Source organism: Lolium rigidum, chromosome 7, assembly GCF_022539505.1.
Source record: "Lolium rigidum isolate FL_2022 chromosome 7, APGP_CSIRO_Lrig_0.1, whole genome shotgun sequence".
Classification (NCBI taxonomy): domain Eukaryota; kingdom Viridiplantae; phylum Streptophyta; class Magnoliopsida; order Poales; family Poaceae; genus Lolium; species Lolium rigidum.
In genome coordinates, this window is record NC_061514.1 from 307736358 (window position 1) to 307753828 (window position 17471).

Sequence of the window (17471 nt, forward strand, 5' to 3'; positions counted from 1 at the left end):
CGCGTCCGTTTGGCCTGCATGGCCTCTTATCTCTCCTCATTTAATGCAGGGAAGACCCATGTGTTGGTCATTCCTAGCCACATAAATGGAATCTTTTCCTCCCTCTCCCCGTAATCATGCATGGCAGGCCCTTGCGGTCTGAAAAATGCGTCCTCACCGCTGGAGAAGGGGCAGACGCATGCGGACATGTGGATATTTTTCGTGTCCGTGCCCAACGCAAACGGACATAAATTGTGTCCAAAATGCGTCGCCCCGTTGGAGATACCCTAAAGCTACATCGAAGGCCAAATTATCCATGGAGCCCTCCTGTCGTGGTGTTTTCACGACGGTATCCATTAGTGTTGGCAAACGAAGATGAGAAAGAGGGTGCATGTGATGAATGTGTTGGGAACACGATTGGGTCTTATGTGGTGGAAGATCCCTACTCCTGTTATAAGTCACTATAGATGGGTATGTATACATGTTCCAAATAGGATGTGGCATACCCTAAGGCAGGGCGGAGCCTAGTGTGCTCACCATGATGCACAGGGTGCATCAAGGTCTTAAAAAAAATTCCTTGTATTTTATACTGAAAAAGGCCAGGTGGATTACCTTAGCCCACTAAATGTGCATCAGGAGGGCTCATTTTTCTTAGCACAAGGAAGGTTGCTTGAAGAGGCACGAGGACGAAAAATAGTCCAGCTCCATCCTACCCTAAGGGTATACCTGGCCATGGGCAGCCCGGCCCGACCGACCCGGCCCGAAATTTCCGGGCTTGGGCCAGCCAGAGCATACGTGTGGGCCGGGCCTGGGCTGAAAATTTAGGCCCGGTGACTATGATGGGCCGGGCCTGGGCTTGAGAAATGCATGAAATACGAAAGAGGCCCGACTCGAGGCCTGAGGCCCGATGGGCTTTTGCAGTGATGGGCCGGACTTGGGCCTAAAAGTTAGGCCCGATGGTCGGGCCGGGCCGGGCCGGGCCTGGGGTTTTTGCGTCAGGCTTTGTTATGCCTGGCCCGAAGCCCGGCCCGGCCCGAAGAATGACCAGGTATACCTAACGGCGACTTATATAAAGAGTTGGTTCTACGGTTTACGCAGAAAGCCGTTTGTAAAGAGTCCTAAACTAATCCAGCTAACATGGTGTGTCTTGTACTCTAGGGTGCATAGCACTTGCGCTTTCGGCGGACTTGTCTTCGGCCTTCCTTAAAGTTATATGGGCCTTAGTATTCCTTCCAGCAGGCTAGGCCGCCCGGCATGCCAGGCTGCCAGCCGGCACAACCAACATGTGGGCCACCCTAGCCTGCAGGAATATACTCATGCTTAGGACCTACCATTCGGTACACCATCCTTCTCAATTCTAGGATGCATATTACTTTTGATCAAAGTTAAACTTCATATAGTTTTATTAACTATATATACAAATTTATTAACTTTTATAATACCAAATGCATAAAATATTAAAATATATTTCATGATGGTTCTAAGAACATTGAGTTGATGTTGAAGATGTTGATAAAATTTTCTGTACATTTGATTGAGGTTTACAAAGTTTGATTTTAACCAAAACTAATATGCATCTTAAATTGGGAAGGAGAGAGTATATCCCCGACCCATCCTCAACCACCCGGCATCCTATGTTGCCTCCATTCAAACCAACTTACCAATCACCTTGGACCTCCAGGATTCCAACTACGCCAAGTAGTGCGAACTGTTCCTCGATGTAGTCTGCATTTGCAGCCTCACCGTCCAGGTCCTCGACAACAACAACAGCGCCACCCCTTCAGACACCTCGTCCAGATTGAGAAGGTACGGGACGACTTCATGGTCATGTCGTGGATTTGCGGCTCAATCTGTCTCGAGTTCTTCAACATCATCATGGCGCCCAGCTCCACCATCAAGCAAATTTTGGAGGCCATTGAGAACCTATTCGGCACGTGCGACAGCAAGAAGAGCAGGGTCATCGCTAAAGAAATACTACTACCTCTTGCCATAAATAGATGCCAAAAGTTTATTTAAATTTAAATGTATCTAGCCACGATTTAGCGTATAGATACATCCAAATTTAAATAAATTTTTGTATCTATTTATAGATGGAGGGAGTACTTTTTTGCCGAAAGAGAACGCAAATATACCAGCCCTCGAAAAAAAAAAGCTAACCGTAACAACCCCGGCCCGTAGTATCTGGCCATGCGCTTGCATGTTTGGTCACTTGATGAGACGAGAAGAAGGGGCCGGGGATATATGGCTTCAGCCGGCCGTCAATCCTAACAAACATCCAACACCTAGTAGTCGATCGGATCTCAAAGCGATCAAACCCTACCAAAAGTAGCCGACTCCTTAAGTCGACGATGGCCGACGACGGGCAGGAGCGGGACATCGTGGCGGTGGCGGCTGAGCCCGCGGAGTGCAGCAGGCGTTTCGTGGTGTATCTAGTGGGCTTCGTCAACATCAGTTCTTACGCCGTGCTCTGCGGTATGGTGTGCTACACTATAGAAGTGCTTGAGCATCGTCATCAACCACACCCCAGGTTGCCGATTCACGTCGCGCAACTCCTATTGATTTTGTCTGTTCCCATATTATTTGGTTCTGGCTGCCTTTTCTATTGGCTGCTTGATGAGCGGAATCTCGGCAATCCGGAGGGAGAAAGGCTCGTGGACACACTCTTGTTGCTCTAGCTAATTTTTTTTTCTACATGTGTTGCTGTAGCCAACTTTTTTCGATAAAGGTGTTAAGCCTTGTAATATCTACCGTACATTACTGGTATAGAGAGTCTCTACCCAGGTATTGTACCATCATGTATTGGCTACGTATGGGGCTTTTCCATACAGTATATAACACGTAACCCGAGCCCAGAACACGGCATCGGTTCCCGTCCAACAAACCTAGCGAATTCGACATGGTATCAGAGCTCCTCTTCCTCGACGACGTCTAGATCCTCCCACAACCAAAAACCTGCCGTCGGTGTTCACCGTGGCCCAGACAACAACCAAGGTCAGCCGGCTGTGCTCCTCGCCGCCATGATCTGATCCCAAAACCAATCAAACCCAAGACCCACGAATCAAAGCCCAAAGAAGCAAGATCAAAACTCGCCGCCGGTAATCACCGCGGTATCCGGAAACAACCAAGGACAGCCGGCTGTGCTCCTCACCGCCGTGATCTGATCTCCTCTCCCTCCACCCGATACAATCAAAATCCCTCCCAAAATCAATCCGATCTGATGGCTTCCTCCTCCTCCAACGCGATGGCAAGTTTGGCTGCAGCTCTCGGCTCTCCTCCGACGGAGAAGCTCTCCCGTGACAATCACCTGTTCTGGAAAACACAGGTCCTCCCGACCCTCCGAGGCGCTCAAGTAATGGGACTTCTCGATGGATCTGATCTTGCCCCGGCCAAGACGGTTGAAGTTGAGGACTCAGACCACAAGAAACAGACCATCGTGAATCCTCTCTACACCGTCTGGCTTGCTCGTGACCAGACTGTGATGGGTTGGCTCGTTCGGTCCATGAACCATGATCTTCTCGCTCAAGTTGCTGGCCTTGAAACCACTCATGCTGTTTGGAAGGTGATTGAAGACTTGTTTTCATCTCAGTCTCGGGCCAAGATCAACACACTTCGTGGCGCCCTGAGTAACACTAAGAAACTTGTTATGACGGCCACTCAATTCATTGCAAAGATGAAGGGCTTTGTTTTCGAGCTAGCTGCTGGGAAGACGGTGGATGACGATGAACTCAAGGACTACATCCTTGCTGGCCTTGACGGTGACTACAATCCGCTGGTGGCGTCCATCAACGCCGTGCCCTCTACTACTCTCAATGACATGTGTGCTCAGCTGGAAGCTTACGACTACCGTCAGTCTATGCTGTCAGAGACGGGTCAGAATGCTGGCCCTTTCCAATCATCAGCAAATGTAGCCGCTTGCCCGCAGCACTATGAGCGCCGTGAGTCACCTCCTCGCGCTCGCCCGCAACACTATGAGCGCCGTGATTCACCTCAGCGTCGTGACACTAGGCAGTACCAGCGTGATTCCTACCGTGATCAAGGCAGGGACTACTACCGTGACCAGGGCAACTACCGTGACCAGGGCAACTATCGCCGTGATAGCCGTGATGGTGGTCGTGACACTCAGCGTCGTGATGGACGTGATGGTGGTGGTGCATACCGCCGTGATGGCTGTGATGGCGGCCGAGATGGACGTGATGGTGGGCGCTATCGGCGTGATAATGACCGTGGTGCTCCAAAGGGTGGTCACGGTCGCGGTCGCACTCCTACTCGCTTCGTTGACACCACATGCCAAATCTGCACAAAATATGGCCACCCCGCAAATGAATGTTGGTGGCGTTACGCGGACCGCGACGATGATGAAGATGACTCCCGTGCTGAGAAGGGTGCCTACGGTGTTGACACCAACTGGTACATAGATACTGGTGCTACTGATCATATCACTGGCGAACTGAACAAATTGCACACTCGGGATACCTACAAGGGGCGTGATCAAGTCCACAATGCCAGTGGTACAGGTATGACAATTTCACACATTGGTCATTCCACATTACATACCCCTCATAGCTCTTTACATCTACATAACATCTTGCATGTTCCTAGTGCTTCTAAAAACCTCTTATCAGCTCATAAAATTGCTCTATACAATAATGCCTTTGTTGAATTTCACCCTTTCTTCTTTTTCATAAAGGATCAGGCCACCAAGCAAATCCTGTTTAGGGGTCCATGTCATGGCGGCCTATATCCTCTTGTGCCCCTCGCCGCCGGGTCTCACAAGCACGCGTTCATCACTATCAAGTCGTCTTCATCCACTTGGCATCGTCGTCTAGGGCATCCATCATCGTTTATTGTTCAACAAGTCATTAGGAAGAATAATCTCTCGCATTCGCCTGAAATAAGTCCATATGTGTGTGATCCATGTCAACAAGCAAAGAGTCATCAATTACCATATCCTACCTCTACTAGTGTATCTAGTGTTCCTTTGGAGCAAGTATTCTCTGATGTATGGGGTCCAGCTCCAGTTTCTGTTGGCAAACACCAGTATTATGTAAGCTTTATTGATGACTATAGCAAGTTTACTTGGATTTATTTGCTTAAAAAGAGATGTGATGTGTATCAAGTTTTTCTTAACTTCCAACAACTGGTTGAACGCAAATTTGGCCGCAAAATAATCACTATGCAAACTGATTGGGGTGGTGAATATGAAAAACTCCATGGTTTCTTTCAAAAGGTGGGAATTACTCATCATGTATCTTGCCCGCATGCTCACCAACAAAATGGTTCGGCTGAGCGCAAACATCGGCATATTGTAGAGGTTGGTCTTGCTCTCCTTGCGAATGCCTCCATGCCTCTCAAATTTTGGGATGAAGCTTTCCTCACTGCAACTTTTCTCATAAATTTGCTTCCCACACAAATTCTCAAACTTGATTCTCCAGTCGAAAAGCTTCTCAATTTAAAGCCAAACTATGATTCACTTCGCATTTTTGGTTGTGCGTGTTGGCCCAACCTTCGCCCATACAACAAACGCAAACTCGCTTTTCGGTCTAAACGGTGCGTCTTTTTGGGCTACAGTCCTCTTCATAAAGGTGTCAAGTGTCTTGATGTGGCCACTGGACGTATCTATATATCCCGTGATGTTGTTTTCGATGAAAATATTTTCCCGTTTCAGTATCTTCATCCTAATACTGGTGCCCAGCTCTGTGCTGAAATTCTTCTTTTACCTACTCCATTAGCACCTACATCATCAAGTAATGAGGGTATGCATGTTGATGATCATATGTATGTTGTCCCTGTGACTGACATTTTGCAGCCAGATGAGAATGGACACACTACTCCCAGCAATTGTACCGCAGAATCCAATGAAAATCCTAGCTCAAATGATGAAGCAGACAATGAAATACAGCAAAACATGCTTGACCCAGATGCCGAGGCAGATATGCGTGCAAATTCTGCTTCCGAACCTTCCTCCGCTGATGAATCTGCGTCGGACCCGTCAGGCCTTGTTTGGTACTAGTGTTTCAGTGGGGATTAGTGAGGATAATACTCTAGAGTATTGGGTGAATCACTGCTGTCACCCAATCCCCACAAAACCCCATCCCCAATCCACTAGGTAGGGGTAGAGTACTGGGGATTGAAAAAATTACACTAAAAATTTGGGGAAAAGTGGGGAAAAGTGGGGATAAGTGGGGATTAAACTCTCTCATACTCCAGCACCAAACATGCATTGGGGATTTAAAATTTGGAGCGGATTATCCCCGCTAATCCCCACTAAAACTCTAGTACCAAACAAGGCCTCATTGGGCGATGTGAGCGCGGCCGGCTACTCTCGGGCTGCCACGTCCCGTCTGGACCGCACCATGGCCGACAACTCCGGGGGCCGCCTGTCCTCTCCTGCATGCCGCGATGAACCGGAGCGCGGGAATCCGTCGTCCTCCACTGCTTCTGCACGCGAGCTAGTGCACGCCAACAACAGCAACGCGGATGTGCATCCAGGCCAAAACAGTGCCAGTCTTGATGAACCCCATGTGGAGCAGCCTCACGTTCAGGACAACAGCGATATTTCTTTTGGTACTGCTGATTCTAATGGTGACAGTGCTGCTTCTAATCATGCAACAGCTGGATCTCCTGCGGAGGATATTCCAGAATCCTCACCTGTGCCAGAACCACAAGAACCTCGCACACGTCTTCAGAAAGGTATCCGACGCCCGAAAAAATATACTGATGGCACTGTACGCTATGGTATGTTTACTTCTACAGGAGAACCCAGTGGATTAGCTGAGGCGCTCGGAGATGAACAATGGAGAAAGGCAATGGATGCAGAATATGATGCATTAATGCAAAATAAAACCTGGCACCTAGTACCTCCCAGTCCTCATAAAAATCTAATTGATTGCAAATGGGTGTATCGTATCAAGAAGCATGCAGATGGTACGATTGAAAGATATAAAGCTCGACTTGTTGCTAAGGGTTTCAAACAACGATATGGCATTGATTATGAAGACACATTTAGTCCTGTTGTTAAAGCAGCTACTGTGAGACTTGTCCTTGCTATATCTGTTTCTCGAGGGTGGAGTCTAAGACAGTTAGACGTCAAGAACGCGTTTCTACATGGTGTTCTAGAGGAAGAGGTATATATGAAGCAACCTCCTGGATTTGAAGATCCTCGCTTTCCGCATCATATTTGTAGACTCGACAAATCTCTCTATGGCTTGAAACAAGCACCTCGCGCATGGTATTCTAGATTGAGTTCAAAGTTACAGAAACTTGGTTTTGCACCTTCCAAGGCTGATACATCCTTGTTTCTCTTCAACAAGTCAGGTATCACTATGTTCATTCTGATCTATGTTGATGACATTATTGTGGCTAGCTCATCTGATGAAGCAACTTCGAGGTTACTCCAGAACTTAAGTACTGACTTTGCTTTAAAGGATCTTGGTGACTTGCACTTCTTTCTCGGCATTGAGGTAAAAAGGTGTCCTAGTGGACTGGTGTTGACACAAGAAAAATATGCTGCCGATCTGCTTGCCAAGGTTGGGATGATACATTGTACCTCGTGTCCCACTCCTTTGTCCACTACAGAAAAATTGTCATTGAATGATGGAGCTCCCCTTGGTCCTGAAGACAGTACACATTACAGGAGCATTGTTGGTGCATTGCAGTATTTGACACTAACACGACCCGACTTATCCTTCTCGGTGAACAAAGTCTGCCAGTATCTTCATGCACCCACCACTACTCATTGGACAGCAGTCAAGCGTATCCTACGGTATATCAAAGGCACACTCAAGGTTGGGCTCACTTTTCAGAAGTCAACTTCTACTCTCCTTAGTGCATTCTCTGATGCGGACTGGGCAGGATGTCTTGATGATAGACGCTCTACTGGTGGATTTGCTATATTCTTTGGTCCAAACTTGATATCATGGAGTGCTCGCAAACAAGCTGATGTATCTCGTTCTAGTACCGAAGCGGAATACAAGGCACTTGCAAATGCCACGACTGAATTGATTTGGGTTGAAGCATTGGTTCGAGAGTTAGGAATTTCTCTCCAACAACGTCCATGTCTTTGGTGTGACAATCTTGGTGCCACATATCTTTCTGCAAATCCAGTTTTCCATGCAAGGACGAAACACATAGAGATTGATTATCATTTTGTACGAGAACGGGTTGCTGATAAACGTCTTGATATCAGGTTCATCTCTACTAAAGATCAAGTGGCAGATGGATTCACCAAAACTTTAGCTGTTAAGAACTTAGATGAGTTTAAGCGTAATCTCAACCTCTCTCGAGTATCTACCGTACATTACTGGTATAGAGAGTCTCTACCCAGGTATTGTACCATCATGTATTGGCTACGTATGGGGCTTTTCCATACAGTATATAACACGTAACCCGAGCCCAGATCACGGCATCGGTTCCCGTCCAACAAACCTAGCGAATTCGACAAAAGGATGTTTTATTACTTTGTGAGAAGCAATTACATCCAGCCTCTGCATAACCAGGATGCACACAGCTGTTCAAGTGTCCAGAACGAACAATAAATGAAAAAATGCGAAATACATATCGAGACGATAAACTATATAACGCCTAAGGAGAGGGTGGAGCTTCAATCCGTAGACTATGCTGTAGCCAACTATACTTTGCATTTCATGTATACATATATTATTCTATTTATTTAGTTCTGAACAAGATCGATGGATCTGTCCATGCGCATAGCTCGCACACATCTTGTTTTTTTTTTCACTGAGAGAATCACTCCTCGACAAAATAAATACTAGATTAATAAGTGCGCTTAGCCGCGCCGCCTACACCCTTGTTCTTGCATAGTGTGGCCAGCATATTAGAATCAGACTTTATTTTTTGTGTTGTTGTCGCGCATAACACGTTTGTGTTTTCAACTAATATAATCATATCCTAGTACAGTAGAAAAAGAATGGGCCTCTTAATGTTAATATGCAAAATAAAACACTATATCCTAGTGCAAGGGAAAATGAAAAGGTAGTACTTCGGTAACCTAAAGAATTGGCAGAGGCCTAGCAGAGAGTCGAAGGGTCGAAGCCGACATAAACTGGAGGCCGCCAGAGCTGGAACGGATGAAGCTCAGCGTCGATGGCAGCTTCTAACAAGGTAACGGGCGAAGCCGGGACAAGCATGATCCTGCGAAACCAGGAAGGCGAGGTGTGGTTTACAGCCTGCATATCACTACTGAAGAATTGTTGATCTGCCCTAGATGCTGAATTAACAGCATTTGATTTGGGCCTACAGCTGGCTCTGAATTAGTCAGAGGAACTCAACGATGTAGGTAGCTATAGCTATGATTGGCTCAAAGGAAAGAGATGGCTCTGCCCTAGTGCCCTAGCAGCAGCAGCGATGAGGAAGGCGGAGGAGGGGAGGAGGAGTTGTCTGTGCGCAACCTCTAGTTGCAGTCGGTGGACTACGTCCTCAACGACGAGGAGGAGGCGACGGCGGTACACCAGGTGTCTGTCATCTCCGCCGCCGAGGCGCGCGTGCTTCCGCCTCGAGGGAGCGGAAGGCGTCCATGCCGTGCGCGAGTACGAGGCGGCGCAGAAGGAGGCGGCCGCCCGCCGCGTGAAGAAGGAGGTCGTCGACCTCGACTCGGAGTAGGCCACCGACGGCGTAGTCCTCCGCGGCGCGCACAGTAGATCGCCGCCGGCAAAATTAGTTACTTTTGGAGGTGGTCGCCGACGACCACCTCAAATGCAATGTATGTAGCGATCAAAACTATCGAATTGTGCCTGTAATATGTTTGAATTTTAGTTTTAGAATTGTTTTCGATGACCGGTTTACCGGCAAAATTTGAATTCAACGTATTTCGGTTCCGAATACGGGTGATGTTCTACGTCATCTCCAAAACCGCTCGCATTTTATTTTTCGGGAGATTGAACTAAAAAAATTCAGTTTCAAAGAATAAGGCCTCTGCTAGACTCTTAAGGCCATCCCGTGGCACGATGAAACGATTCGTTCATCGTGCGGCTCTTGTAGGTGAGGATCCTGACACCCACCGGCGTTCTGAGAATTTTCGTGGAGCACGCTTGAAAGAATAATCATTCACACTAAATAGGGTATGTGAGTTAGACATGCACAAGTAATAGGTAAAAAGTGGAATTTCATTAAGGTGTGAGGTGCTATCGAGCCGAACTCCTTGAAAATATTTCTAAGAATTTTCTTCTTCTTTTCAGAACATCCATCTAGCGGTGATTCAGTATCTGCTTAGGGGAACGTTCGTCCTCTAACTTTTTTGTTTTTTTTCGAAGTCCCTTCTAGGTAGTTCTAGGGAAACGGTGTCTCGTGTTCCTAGTCTGTAATCCAATATGTCAGAAACTCCTAACACAGCTGAATCTGGATAAACTAGAAGGGAGACTTCATGCTCACATGCAAATTAAGGGTACGATACTTCTTGGTCGACGAAGAAGTACAAATTAACGCCTAGCTAGTCTGCCGTACATGAATACAGACGAAGTTCCGCGCAGTATAACACGAATTCAGAAGAAGTGCAACATAGTTTGGATGACAAATGAATTCAGACGATGGCAGGACAGAATTCAGATGATGGCAGGCGACACCCGTGCGCCTACTCCTCCACGATCTCGCCCTCCTCGACGTTCTCGGCCTCCTTGACGTCGATCTTGGCCTCGGCCTCCTCGACGATCTCGGCCTCCTTGACGTCGATCTTGGCCTCGGCCTCCTTGACGTCGATCTTGGCCTCGGCCTCCTTGACGTCGATCTTGGCCTCGGCCTCCTTGACGTCGATCTTGGCCTCGGCCTCCTCGACGATCTCGGCCTCAGCTGCCGCTGGAGCAGACACCGGTGCTGCGGGCGCTGGCGCCGGCGACGTTGTGATGGGAGCGGCGCCATTGTCACCGAGCTCCTTCTTGACGTCCATGGGGGTCTTCTGAGAATCTGCCGTAGACCTCTCGTCGTCGTCGTCACGGATGTTGCTGCAGCCATCCTTGTAAGCTGAGGCCGACGGGCTCCCAATGGACTTCTTTTTGGTGTCGTTGTCGGAGTCACCCCCGTTGCCGTCAGGGGACTTGTTCTTGGTGTCGTTGTCGGAGTCGCTGGTCTCGTTGTCGCTGGTCTCGTTGTCGCTGGACTTGGAAGTACCTCTGCGATCGATCAGTGGTGGGTACTTGTTCTCTGGCTGCTTCCTCCACTTATAAAGAAGTGCAAGAAGCCAGAAAGAGCAGAATGCCCCAACACCATTCTGGAACTGCAATAAGATGGATTAGAACATGAGTCAATTGTTTTTGGATCACAATTCAAAGGTAGTCTGGGTAGGTAGTCTTCTTACCGCCATTGGTACGTTCCATATGTACTTGAACCCCCTTACAGCCCAGGCCACACCATTGACGATGGAGAAGGCTGAGACGGCCCAGTGTGGAAGGATGTCAATTGTCTTTGGCTCAGTCTACAAATGAAATGACACATAAACGATGGTATTCACATCATATAACAGAGCGGAGCAGAGTACGTTCCAGCAGAAAACAAACAGAAGAGAGAGGCATTATGTTTGAAATTAAGCAAGCAAGGCAGCAAATGTTACTATTACTTGTAAACAGAGCAGAGCAGAGCAGAGGCGTTATGTATTCATACAACAGAGCAGAGCAGAGTACGTTTCAGCAGGAAACAAACAGAAGAGAGAGGCATTATGTATGAAACTAAGCAAGCAAGGCAGCAAATGTTACTACAACTTGTAAACAGAGCAGAGGCATTATGTATATTCATTCTAAGCAGAGCAGAGAGTAGGTTTGAACAAGAAGAAAGGGAGTATTTACCACGTAAACCGTGATGAACCATGGCACGCCCGCCGCAGCAATACCAGCCAGCGTGCAATATACCTTGAAGAGCTCCACGTTACCGGGCATGTTGCCGACCCAAACAATGAAGGCCAGGTAAGCTGCGGCGTAACCCAGCCGCTTGAGAAGGCCGACGCGCTCCCCGTGGTTGCAGAGGACGGCGTAGGTCACGAGATTCAGCAACTGGGCCAAGACGCCGGGAACGTTGATCCATATTGCCTCCTTGCTCTTTTCGATCTTCCCGAAAGCGCACCAGGCGGCGTTGGCCAAGAGGGCCGCGACGATGGGATCCGGCAGGCGTCCGCCCGGTCCGAGCGCCCGCCGCTTGCATGATGCATAGGTTGGCAACCTGCATGCATAAACCAGCAAGAACCATATACAGTATAGTCAGTTTCATGACGATCCGCAGAGTGTACTCGATCGCATATATATATCCCGTATGAAACATAACTTACAGTGATAGCGCCGAATTGAACATTGCCGTGGCGTAGCAAAACAAAGTGAAGATGGCTTCCACGGTTACTGCGTCGAAACCTGCCATCCTACATACAAGGAAAACGATCGAGTTAACACCTCCTGGGATCTGCCGCTGCGCAACATCAGGCAATGCAAGATAGAAGGAAGTAAAACCAGCGACGAATTTCGCATGCTCGCGCCTCCCAATTATTCTCAACTAGCTACTCGAATCGGACCCGGGACCGAGATCTATCAGCAACAAACAAACGATCCAAAAGCGTAACTAGAGTTGGTGATAGAAGAACATGAGGTGATTAGCTATATATATAGTCGCGCGCATCCGAGATATGGATCCAGCATCGAGTCTCCAACATGCATACTCGCGCGCGCGCGCGGGCGAATGTTGAAGCAAGTAATAAAACGAAACGGAGCAAGAAGAATCGGCCGGAAAAACTCAAAAACGAAGGCCACAGATTCATCCTCCCGCTCAAGCACACCATCAGTTTGAAACGGAGCAAGAAGAATCGGCCGGAAAAACTCAAAAACGAAGGCCACAGATTCATCCTCCCGCTCAAGCACACCACCGGCCGGTAACATCAACCAACCAAAACGGAAAACAAAGCATCAATCACTCGATCGGAGCCAGATCGATTAGTTGCAGCAGCAAGCAGCATACGCCGGCCATACAGCAGCTTGAAAATCACCGGCCTCACGGTTGTTTCAACTGATGCGACCAAATGGAATGGAAATCCATGGATCGAAACCAGCTAGCGCTAGAACATGTGAGAGGCGCGCGATTAGCTAGTCGCGTGCGTTCCACAGATCTATCCTCCCATATCGAAAAAATCCTGCAGGATAAGTCTCAAACTCACGCGCGCGGGCGGATGTGTTCAAAGCAAATAAAACGAAACGGAGCAAGCTAGTTAGCAGAAATCGACCGGAAACACCTCAACATCCTGCAAACAAAACACAATGAACCAAGGCCGCGCGCAGTTGCATCGATCCACGTACTCGCTCTGATTTCATCTATCCAGGCCAGGACGCTCAAACACAGCGGTAAAATCAACCAACCAAAATGGAGAAAAAATCAACCAGCCAGATTGCAACTGGATCTATCTAGGACGCTCACGCTGGTAAGAGAGAACCAATAACGCTAGTCGCTTCCTGCAGGATCTATATATCCACGACGTATACGCGAGACGCCCGAATACACTACACTACACACGCGCGCGTGTCCAGCTGATGCGACCAAATGGAACTGAACTCCTTGGATCGGAACCAGCTGGGGCCGGTGGTAGCGCTAGGACGCAACGCACACGGCGGCCACCCGGCCTCCTCCCGCAGCGAACGAGATTGCAAGTTCAAAAACCACCTCAACAACGCTAGCGCACGGCCGGTTTCACCCCCAGATGCAAGGCAAGGCGCGCGCGCGCGCGTCGCAAAATCGAGTAGCCGGCGCGCGGCCGGCCATGGACGGAGGGAGGAGGCTTACTTGCAAAGGAAGATGAGAGCTCCAAGGCCAAGCGAATCCATCCTGCGCGCGTGGCAGTGGCACCGGCACCGTGTGCCGTGCCGCTGTGGCGCGCCCTGCCGCGGAGAGAGAGAGAGAGAGAGAGAGGGAGGGAGGGTGGGTTTGGGAGGCCACCCTGCGTGCGCGCGCTTGCTTTTAAAGAGGCGACGAGCTCGAGACAGAGCTGACCGGTTCGAACGGCTGCACTCTGCGCAAGAGCTAGCTACCTCCCTGACATGCGGTCCCACGTAGCGCAGCGGCCCACCAGTCGGTGTCATTAACCTTTGTCTCTCGCGTGCGGAAAATCTTTGGCAACTGTAGCAGTCGCCGTGGCATTTCGCCAGCTCAAAGCAATCGCATACGTCATGTACTGTCGACGACCGAATCGGACGGCGCGGCTGCTCCTTCTCCCTCATCCGACGGCTCTGACTGCTCCCAGCTGTGGCGTGGGTTGCATGCACCCCCACTCCACCCTTCCATTGCCTTCCGTTAAAGCGCTGCAGCTTTTTCTGATTCACTAGACGATAGATAAGCTTCGATTATAATTCAATTTTGAACCGTAGTAATAATCCAATTTACCTCTCAACTGCAACATTGGTGATTTTCACCGTAAAATGTTTCTGGTGCAGCATGCCGTGCGTATACTGGACTATATATACTACGTATTTAATTAAGAAGCTGGAGATCGAGTAGTTAATCTAGTGGGCAAGTTAAATTACTAAGCAGACTAGCAGTAACTTTCCATTTACAAGTAAATTTTATTTTCTATAACCTTTTGGAATTCCACCATCAACTCTCGCTATATTCGAAAGGCACATTATAATTTTGAAAATCTCGAAAAACTTCCAAACTTCCGGAACCAAACTTCCAAGTTTTTATACCTTGTAGTTTTAACTTTCGGGGCATTTAGCTCACCACATTGCTCCTATATATCCACCTTCGTCCTCAACAAGATGCATGTGTGAGATCATCAAGACAAGGGCGAGGATGTGAAGAGGTTCAAGGAGGTGCACGTAAACAATGTTGACAAGAAGGTCTTTGAGTTCTATGTATGGTGCATAGGTGTCCTCACGGTTACTGTACCTGTGTACGCACAACCATCTGAGGTAGTGGAGAACTAGGAGGCCGGATCCATGTGTCCAAGCTTAGAGACCTTCATTGCTGGCTTGGAGGTTGAGCAGGAGTATACAAGTCATGGAAGGAGGGCAGTGCAGAAGTGACTGGTTACGAGAACAATCCCCATAAAAGTTTTAGGACTAGCTAGAGATGAGGTAAAAAAAAAAGAGTACTCTCGATTCTTAGCGTAATAGAGGAGCAGCCATGTCGTTCTGAAGGGTGCAACTTGGGGCGGGGATAGTAGGCTAAAGGACTTGACATTGTGATTGTTTATTTTATGCTGCTCTAAGCTTATGTCATCGCATGTGACACCCTAAAACCATTAACTGCTAGTTCGTAAACTCGCACATATGGCATCAGGCTACCAAACGAGCGCTTTGAGCCCAAAAATCCTAAAGTGGGCAACAAAACGATGGAGGTATAAACGATGCCCTCATGCAACCTATATTATTGTGGGCAAACAAACTAACTCGACAAATAGGCCAGGTTGCATTTTACCTCATGCGGTCTCTATCAAGACAATACCGAAAAAGGGGAAAACACAAGTAAGCAAACCTAATATGCACATAAAAACATATAAAAATATTGTGGTTAGAAATCTACTGTTGTGATAAATTTTGTCTTGCAACTTGGTTTTGGTTTTAGACCAACAAAATGTTTGATCAAACACCTTTTTTTGTTTTTGTTGACTTAAATGTTAATGTTTCCATTGGCTGAATTAGCACGAATGCATACGAATACACATGTTAGTTTTATTGTAATGTTGTGCGCATGCATGTCCGTGCAACCGCGGACGGGCGCTTGGATAGGCAAGGTTGGACCAGCGGTGATGGGTATCCACACACCTAGACATGGGCGAGGTCAGCCTAGGGGATCCTCAATAAGGACAATCATGCACCCTATATGTAGTGATAGGCCTTTGTGCTGGAAAAAAAATGGTTGTCGCAAAACTAATATGGAAGCAAAAAAAATTACACAGCACGGAACTTAGAAGAGTGACAACTCAAATGAAAGGAGGCTCGCCATGACGCCATGAAGCGCTCCAGTTTGAGGAATGACACATGGATTATCATGGCCAAGCCGACCGCATGCAGTTAACCCCTCGAGTCGCAAACACAAGCAATCGCAGCAGGAGACGGATTTACGTATATTTACCATTAAGTCAGCAGATTTTATTATGTATGCATCTTAAAATCGGTGTAGTTTGAAGTTTTTTTTTTTTTTTTTTTTGAACTAGTGTACCCTTATTTTTACTTTGAAACGATCTGTACCTTATTAAGTTCTAGCCGGAGATGGCTTCCCCTAGAACGTACATAAAAGTTTTAACCATAGCTATCCCTAAAAATACAGAAAAGTTTTAATTAACCTGGAGGGTAAACGAAACGATCAGTCCAGCCAGGCAAAAGCGGGGGACAGAAACCAACAGAAATAGGTGGGCCCACTCCTCCTGCTGCTGATTCGCGCTGATCACGCACGTAACCCCACCCGCTTCTTGCGTATCCCACGTTAATTTCCTCTCCTTTCTTGTATTTATCGAGTTCGAGACGTGCGAAAATCTGCTGGCCTGTTCGATCCGCTACACTCTGACCGGTACGTCGCCAGCACGTGGGCCATTGTGTCACAGCGGCCCACCAGTCAGCTTGGTGCGGATTCGTGTCTCGCGTGAGGAAATTTTTCAGCCACTGTAGCAGTCGTCCTGGCATTTGGCCAGCGAAAAGCAGTCGCCTACGTCTCCACCCTTCCAGTGGCCGTTAAAGCGCTGCAGCGTTTTCTGAATAACGCATGAACCATAGTAACAATCCAATTTACCTCTCAACTGCATTATTGGTGATATTCACCGTAAAATGTTTGCGCTTTACAATGTGCAGCATGTGGTACGTACTGGCGTACACTACTGTGTGTTCAACAAGTAGGAGAATAATCTAGTGACGAACTTAAATAAATTACTAATTAGACTAGTATATCCATTTCTTTAGCAGGATCCCTTTTTGGTAAATTTCCATTTATATGTAACCATACTCCTCTTTTCTACAACCTTTTGGAATTCCGCCATCACTTTCGGTAAATTTGAACCGCACACATTTATAATTATGAAAATCCTGAAAAAATTACATTCAACTTAAAGTTATAAACGCGACAAGCAAATAACGAAGAACGATAAAATAAAACGCTGCGGAGACACGAGATTTAACGTGGAAAACCCCTTCCAACACAGAAGGGGAAAAACCACGGGCGCCAGCCAGCAAAACTTCACTATATCGGGAAGTGTTTACAAACGTCGTGGGTTATCTTATAATCTGACGAACCCTAGGTGGCGGCTTACAAGATGTATATATAGGCGGTGCCACGATCTGTACCGTAGGGGCTTCCCCCCCCCCGGCACCCCCCTTCGCAGGCGTCCCTGCAGGGCACGACGTATGGGTATTGATGAACCTACGCTTTGGCCAAGCCTACCGGCGACGGGTCTCGCTCCGCTCGTGAGATGTTAGCCTCCCTTTAGTATATGAATTTGGATCACAATATAACAGTCCTCAAATAGATTGTAAGTTTGTTCTTTAGCTCATTACATTGCCCTCATGCCGCCAAGAGCACTCTGAGGA

At 47.8% G+C, this 17471-nt stretch overlaps 1 pseudogene; it reads left to right on the plus strand.

Moving 5' to 3' along the window:
* The first annotated feature begins 3685 nt into the window (after positions 1 to 3685).
* Positions 3686 to 3781, plus strand: LOC124679940 (annotated as a pseudogene).
* The last annotated feature ends 13690 nt before the right edge of the window (positions 3782 to 17471 follow it).